This window comes from Rattus norvegicus, chromosome 1, assembly GCF_021556685.1.
Source record: "Rattus norvegicus strain SHRSP/BbbUtx chromosome 1, alternate assembly SHRSP_T2T, whole genome shotgun sequence".
Lineage (NCBI taxonomy): Eukaryota > Metazoa > Chordata > Mammalia > Rodentia > Muridae > Rattus > Rattus norvegicus.
In genome coordinates this window covers 266990142-266997500 of record NC_141534.1, presented here as the reverse complement: position 1 = coordinate 266997500, position 7359 = coordinate 266990142, and the positions used below count along the sequence as shown (strand labels likewise).

Below are 7359 nucleotides of genomic sequence, written 5' to 3'. Positions count from 1 at the left end.
TAACTTCTCAGTATGCTGTATCTCTTGACACTTGAATATTACCAAAATTGCTTGATGTCATTAAGAAATATCTTTTTTAATGATCTACATCTGTGTCGTTTTTTTAAAATTTTTTATTAGATATATTTCTTTACTTACATTTCAAATGTTATTCCCCTTCCTGGTTCCCTGTCCACAGCCCCCATCCCCTCATCTCCCCCTTCCTCATACGTGTATTCCCCCATACATCCCCCTTACTGCCCCCCATATTCCCTTGTCCTGGGGGTCTACAAGGGCTTCCCCTTCCACTGATGCCCCAACAAGGCTATTCTCTGCTATATATGCAGTTGGAGCCCTGGGTCAGTCCATTGGGTAAAGTCTTTGGGTAGTGCTTTAGTCCCTGGAAGCTCTGGTAGGTTGTTGTTCTTATGGGTTTGCAATGAGTGGTCAATAAGTATATATTATCTGAGGCTTAAATAAGATTATAAGACCCATCAGAACTCAGACTTCTAATAACTTGTCTTTGATCTACTTTAATTTTTTCAGTTATTTTAATCCATGTACATTTCTCTCTCTCTTTCTCTCTCTCTCTCTCTCTCTCTCTCTCTCTCTGTGTTTCCCTCTCTCTCTCTCTCTCTCTCTCTCTCTCTGTGTGTGTGTGTGTGTGTTTCCCTCTCTCTCTCTCTCTCTCTCTCTCTCTCTCTCTCTCTCTCTGTGTGTGTGTTTCCATTAGAGCAAAAAGGGAGACCTTCCTTTCATGACAAAAAAGAATGTTCTTTTCGCTACAATAATTTATATTCATCCATTTAATTTTGTCAACTAACTCTTGGTTCCCATGTTCCCAAAGGATATTTTATGGATGCATTTAGATGGGCATCTCTAGGTCTATAAGAGTCTAAGAATTTCTCTCTCTCTCTCTCTCTCTCTCTCTCTCTCTCTCTCTCACACACACACACACACACACACACACACTGTTTTGGGTACTCTCTTAAGCCTAGTACTCTTTTTTTCTTCAGCAGTAATTTTTACTTTTTGTAACATGTATGTGCATCCTGTAAACTTTACTTATCACTGTATGTATATGGACATAAAGTGTCATCTATACCATGTGTGTGGAGATAAGAGGAAAACTTTTTGGAGTTGGTTTTCCCTTTATATCTCTGCATGGGTTTGGGCTATCAAATTTACATTTCCCAGATTAGCCAGCAAACATCTATACCTCTGAGCCAGGCAATCGTATGGACACTTCATGATATATAGTTTGCATCTCATATCTGGATTCAGTTTCAACACATTCAAAGAGCATTCTTTTAAAAGCCCACAGTCCTTACAAGTAAGCAGACTTAATGTAAAGATATCTTCTCTGTCCTTTTCTTCCTCTGAAATACTGAGAGAGGTATTCCGCATCTCAGAAGGATTCCCCCACCTAAGAGGCACTCTTAAGCGTAAATCCGCACCACATGTAAAACACAGAGCGTCTTGCAGGGCTTGTGTTCTTGTCTTGTGGGACTGACTGCTTGGACAGAGGTGAAAGCATTTAACTAACTTCCTCTCTGGAGCTGTGAGGGGTTGGTTAGAGCAGGAAGATCAAAGGCTTCCAGCTCCAGCGTTTCTTCACTCATTGTTTTCATTCATTTTACCTTTTAAAGACAAGGTCATTACAAAGCCCTTGTATTTTAGCGCTGGCTTTGAAAACATTGTATTGCCTTACCCTTTAAATACACGTGTTTAAATTTTGGAAAGAAGCAAGGAGCATTTGGCAACAATGTGTTTAGAGATCTGATCACAACTCCAAGTATTTCAAAACCTAAGCCGCCCCCCCCCACCTAGATCTGCTCATTTATTTTTAGCTTTAGAAAGGGGCTCCATTTAATCTCTTAAACCGCTTGAAGTTTCCACTTCAAAATAAATGAAATGATAATAAATAATGAGCCAAGAAATAAAATACACCCATTTAAGGAGAGAACTATAACTCGAAGGAAAACAAACGTGAGATTGAATAAGATGGAAACATTGCCGCTTGTCTCTTCCAATTTCGGTGCCGAGTGGACAAAGGAAACACTGGCGGAGGAGCCGGCAAAAGTCTTCTTGTTCGATGTCTGAAGCTTGAGTTCCTTGTACACAGCAAACTGCCTGCATTTACTGAAGGATCATGGGAGCCTGCAGGCACGGGGGTGGGTAGAAGGCATGCTCTCCTGGCAGTGGCCACCTATTCCAGGCTTGACGTTCTTCCCAAGGACCATCCTGCTTTAGTTCATGCTACCGTTGTGTTTCTAAGGTGGTCTGGATAACACAGGAAGCCATTGATTGTAGTATTGTTCGTCGATGTGCTGGTAACCACGGAGAACGCACCGTGTGTCAGATCCATATGAGCACAAACGTATTTCACTCTGAATGTATTGAGACTGCGGTGTTGCTTGGTAGAAAGGAATCTTTTGCTTCAGTCTTTTCCCAGGGAGTTATGGAAAAGAAAAATGTCTATTCTCCCCAATAGGGCATGCATGGCACAGCAGACCATAGGAAGGACCCAACCCACATTCCCCTGAGGGAGCCAGTGATCTTGTTGGGGTCACTCACAGTACCTACTATAGGGAACTCTGGGCAGCTGCACCACTGCATCCCTGGAGCTCTTCACCTCACTTGTGGGCAGCAGCATGGGTGCAGTTTGGGGAGGGACCTTGGGAAAAAATGTAACTTTCTGAGGTATTTTGGTAAGTTGGGGTTTATTTGTTTGTTCCTTCGTTCGTTTGTTTGTTTATTTTGTTCGGTTCTGTTTTTCAGTCTTCTGAGACTTGGGAGCTTCCATCCTTCCTCCAGAACAGAATGTTTCAACAGCTACACGGCACGCTGCACAGTTTAACGAGCACCGCATGGAGAGCCGGATGAATTAAATAACGTCTGTCACAGGAGCGTCAGAAAACCCATCGCAGCGGAGAGACGGAAGAGAAATCTCAAGAACTAGGTTTTAGTCTGAATTCTGTCACTAATTGGTTCTACTGCTCTGGATAAATTAACTTTCTTTCTGCCCCCTAGTAAACTCATCTTGACGATGAATGACAGGACAGAAGAGTGGGCAGGCACACTAGGGGACCCCCGAGTGCTTCTGACCTTCTTATCGCTGCTCTCTCTGTGATGCTTTGGAAAAGGAAGAAAGCCCAAGGGAGTCCATGAAGGTGAGATTAAAACTCCTCAGAGAATGAGGCAATGGGGAAGTTGTGCAAGTGTGCACGACTAAAGTAGCAATAACTTATTACTAACAAAGTCACTCACTGATCTGGGTACTTTGGCAAGTGGGAGAGCCTAAGCAGAAGAGGAGACAATATCGCCTGGACTTTCAGTACCACATCTTTCTGAGGCAAACACAGGCTTCTGTTATTACTCTTTGTCACTTACTTATTGAACTATAGTATGTGCATTGAAATATAATTTAATACATTTTCATAAAGTGGAAATTTGTGTGTTTAATGTCTGGTTTAAAAATGTGATGTCCTGAACACTGAAAATCTCCCTTTCGATCCCACCTAGCCCCTCACGACCGTTCCCACCTCCCATCAAGGGTTAGATCTTTCTGCCTGGGAGTTTATAGAAATAGATCATGTAGTATAGACTCTATCTACCGGGCTTCTTTCAGTATCAGGTCTGCAGAACCCGTGCATTCTGTTGTGCACGGCAGCCTCCTTCTGTGGACATATAAGCACAGCTCTAAAATGTGTACAAGGGATGGGTCACACGGTTCGGATTTGGAAGCTACGAACCATTGCAGTTTTCACCTAAGTCGCGTTTGTCCCATGCACAGCAGCTAGAGGTGCCTTGTACTGCTCAAGGGTGACGAACCGCTTCCACCATGTACGTAGGAAATCTTGTCTATTCCGTTTATCCATTCAGGCCAGGGTGCTGTAAGATCACTTTGTCGTTAATGTCCACTTCCCTGTGCTCATCGGAGTTTTACAATCCTCTTTTAGAGTCTCTGTATATATCTTATCTCTTTACCCCCTTAGGTAACTTGTGTTACCCGCTTTAATCACTTGTGGAAATTCCATGGAAATGTGCATCCCGGGTGTCCTTCCGCGTGTACGTGTTGTCCTCAGACGTCACTCTCCTCCTTATTTGAGCCAGGCTCTCTCAGTGTGCCCTGGAGCTCACTGCTCACGCTGGGCTAGCTGGTTAGCGAACCCCAGGCATCCGCCTGTCTCTCTCTCCTCCAGCATGGAGATGATTCATCACTGCCTATCTGTGCTCCTGGCTGTTTACTGTGTGTTCTGCGAATAATGCAGGACCCAAATCTTTCCAAGCAGGGCTTCTATCAACTAAAATATTTCCCTTTTATTAAAACTAGATTCCCTTCTCATACAACGAGTCCTCCCTACAGTTTCCCTTCACTTGACTCCTCCCAGTTCCTCCCTGTTTCCTCTCCCACCCAGATCCAGTGTCTGTCTGTCTCTCATTAGAAAACAGACAGACTTCTACTGGATAACCACAAAATAAAATAAGATTGGATGAAAACTAACACATTGCGATCAGATAAGGCAAACCAACAGAAGGAAGAGAACCCCAAGAGGAGGCACAAGAATCAGAGACCCATTCATTCACCCACTGTGGAGTCCCATAAAAACACTAAGCCCGAAAGCTATAATATATATATATGCAGAGGCCCTGGTGCAGACCCATGTTGGTCCTCTACTGGCTGCTTCAGTTTCTGTAAATTCATATGAGCCTTGCTTCATTGATTTAGAAACCCTTGTTCTCCTGATCTCCTCATTCCCTCTGGCTCTTATGCTCATCCTACCTCCTTTTTCATGGGGTTTCCTGAGATCTGAAGGACAGGGATTCGATAAAGACATCCCATTTAGATATGTGTTTTCTCTGTGTCTCTCTATCTCTAGGCCTCTTTGTCCCTGTCTCTCTCTGTTTATGTTTCTCTCTGTCTCTCTGACTCTCTGTCTCTCTCTGTCTCTGTCCCTCTCTCTGTGTCTCTGTCTCTGTCTCTGTCTCTGTCTCTGTCTCTCTCTCTCTCTCTCTCTCTCTCTCTCTCTCTCTCTCTCTTCCATGTCTAGCTGTGGGTCTCTGTATTCGTTCCACCAGCTACGGTAGTATTTTGTTTTACACTGGTCTCATGGCTATCTAGACTCTGGTTCTTGGTCACCCAAGCAATTTGGAGTATAGACTTCATGTCATAGAGAGAGCCTTAAGTCAAACCAGGCATTTGCTGATCACTTCCATAAGCTCTGTACCAACAGTACCCTAGGATATTTTACAGGCAGGACAGATGGTAGATCAAAGGTTTTGTGGCTGGGTTGATGCTTATGTTTCTCTTTTGGTAGGCTACAGAGCACTTTCTCATACCAAGGATGCTAGAACAGTGGTTCTCAAACTGTGGGTAGCGACCCCTTTGGCAAACCTCTATCTTACAAAATATTTACATTATGATTCATAATAGTAGCCATATTAAAACTTATAAAGTAGCAACAAAAAGAATTTTATGGATAGGGGTTACTACAACATGAGGAACAGAGTTAGAGAGTCATAGCATAAGGAAGGTTAGAACCACTGCCATAGAACATAGGGGTGAAGGTTCTCTGTAGGCACCAGCTTACCTCTCCATGTTCAATGAGTAGGGTGGGTGTTGTTTTCAGCAATGGGTCCTTGCTGTCAGTTGTTGGAGAGCAAATTCCTGTCTTGGTAATGCGAGGAATTATTGGGTTGCTTGGGGATACCCATGGGACCCCTTTAGGCAACAACTCAATTGGATTTAACCCATTTCTGGCACTGGAAGCTTTGTTTGCAGAAAAGAAATAGAGAGTTGGGACTCCATCTCCTTCATTATTAGGAGACTTTATTAGGATCCCCTTCATATATTTTAGGAGGTTTGCACTGTAATAGGTTTCCATAGCTACCTTAAAATGTCCCTCAAATCTAGCTCAATTCAATTCCGACAGCCCAACCTCCCTTTCCTGTCCCCACTAAATAGAAGCTCTGCTTTTAGTATGACTGACTTAATTTTTTTCCCTTTATAACCAGTACTTCTTCATACGACCTTTAATTTTGTTTTGCATAATCCAAGAATGTATATCATGTGCTTGCCTAGTGCTTATGGAGACAAGAAGATGGACTAGTAGTGGAGTTACACACAGTTCTTGTCATAGAGTTTTACTGCTGTGAACAAACACCATGACAGGGCAAGACTTCTAAAAGACATTTAATTTGGGCTGGCTTACAGGCTTAGAGGTTCAGTGCATTATCATCAAGGTGAGAGCATGGCAGCATCCAGGCAGGCGTGGTGCAGGCCCAGCAGAAAGTTCTGCATCTTCATCTGAAGGCTGCTAGTGGAAGACTGACTTCTAGGCAGCTAGGGTGAGCATATTAAGCCAACTCCCACAGTGACACACCTACTCCAATAAGGCTACACCTCCTAATAGGGCCACTTCCTGGGCCAAGCATATACAAACCATCACAGTTGTGAGCCACTGCCTGGACACTAGAAAATGAACCTGGATCCCGTGCATGAGGAAGGAGTGCTCTTAACTGTTGAGTCATCTCTCCAGCCCCCTGGGACCAATGTTAATGAACTAAATAATGTATTAAAAGAGTGAGAGTATTTTTCTTGTGAGTACACAGTTGATTGATTGTTTAGAGAACTCATCCATCTCCCTTGTATACTGAAGCTTCACAAATCAGGGTCCTTGTTCTGATCTGTGAATATTGATCTACACGTCTCTCTGTGCAGATGGAATACTTTATTAACCACGGAGGACATCTTTTACTGAAAACTTGATTTCTGATTACACCAGCTCTCTATTACAGCTTTATTTTTGAAGTGATTTTTTTCTTGACTCCTTGTTATTCAAATTCTAAGAACTTGTTAAATTTCAATGGAAAAAAAAAAGAAAAAGAAAAACAGAAAAGCAACTCAATTTGGTCCATACTTCACTGAATATATAATTGGTAGGTTTGGAAGAACCTGACATTTTAAATAGAACATTTTCCAATCGATGACATGGTATGTGTCTCCACTTGGCAGTACTCTAGTTCTCTTTTATTTAAACGCTTAAGATAGAAGTTTATCATGCTGCATATTACATTAAATTTATTCTTGTTTATAATAACATGTTTTTATTTGTTGCTAGTACTTAGAAATTACAATTATTTGTGTATCTGTAGTCTTACTCATTAATTCTAATGTTGAATCTACGCTAACAGACACTAGAACGTATGTGTGTGTGTGTGTATTTCTTGCAGCACTGATGATAGAGTTTTGCATATTTCTTAATCATATATATATGTATACATACATATATGTGCACGTATATAATAACAAGTGCATGTAATATGTAAAGAATGGTGGTCATGAAAGGGAATGAGTGGCAACCCAAATGAATTCCT

The 7359-nt window shown here is 42.2% G+C and overlaps 1 long non-coding RNA gene across 6 annotated transcripts in view; it reads left to right on the top strand.

Annotated features, from left to right (window-relative positions):
- The window catches only part of LOC148007933 (uncharacterized), a 258830-nt gene that overhangs the window by 189895 nt on the left and 61576 nt on the right, over positions 1–7359 (top strand). For 4 of the 6 annotated variants that reach the window (XR_015648240.1, XR_015648249.1, XR_015648250.1 and 1 more), the window contains one exon: positions 2761–3152. This is a non-coding gene — a long non-coding RNA (uncharacterized LOC148007933). Of the gene's footprint in view, positions 1–2760; positions 3432–7359 lie in introns of those variants that run through there. The other 2 variants (XR_015648248.1, XR_015648246.1) reach the window with 1 other exon arrangement.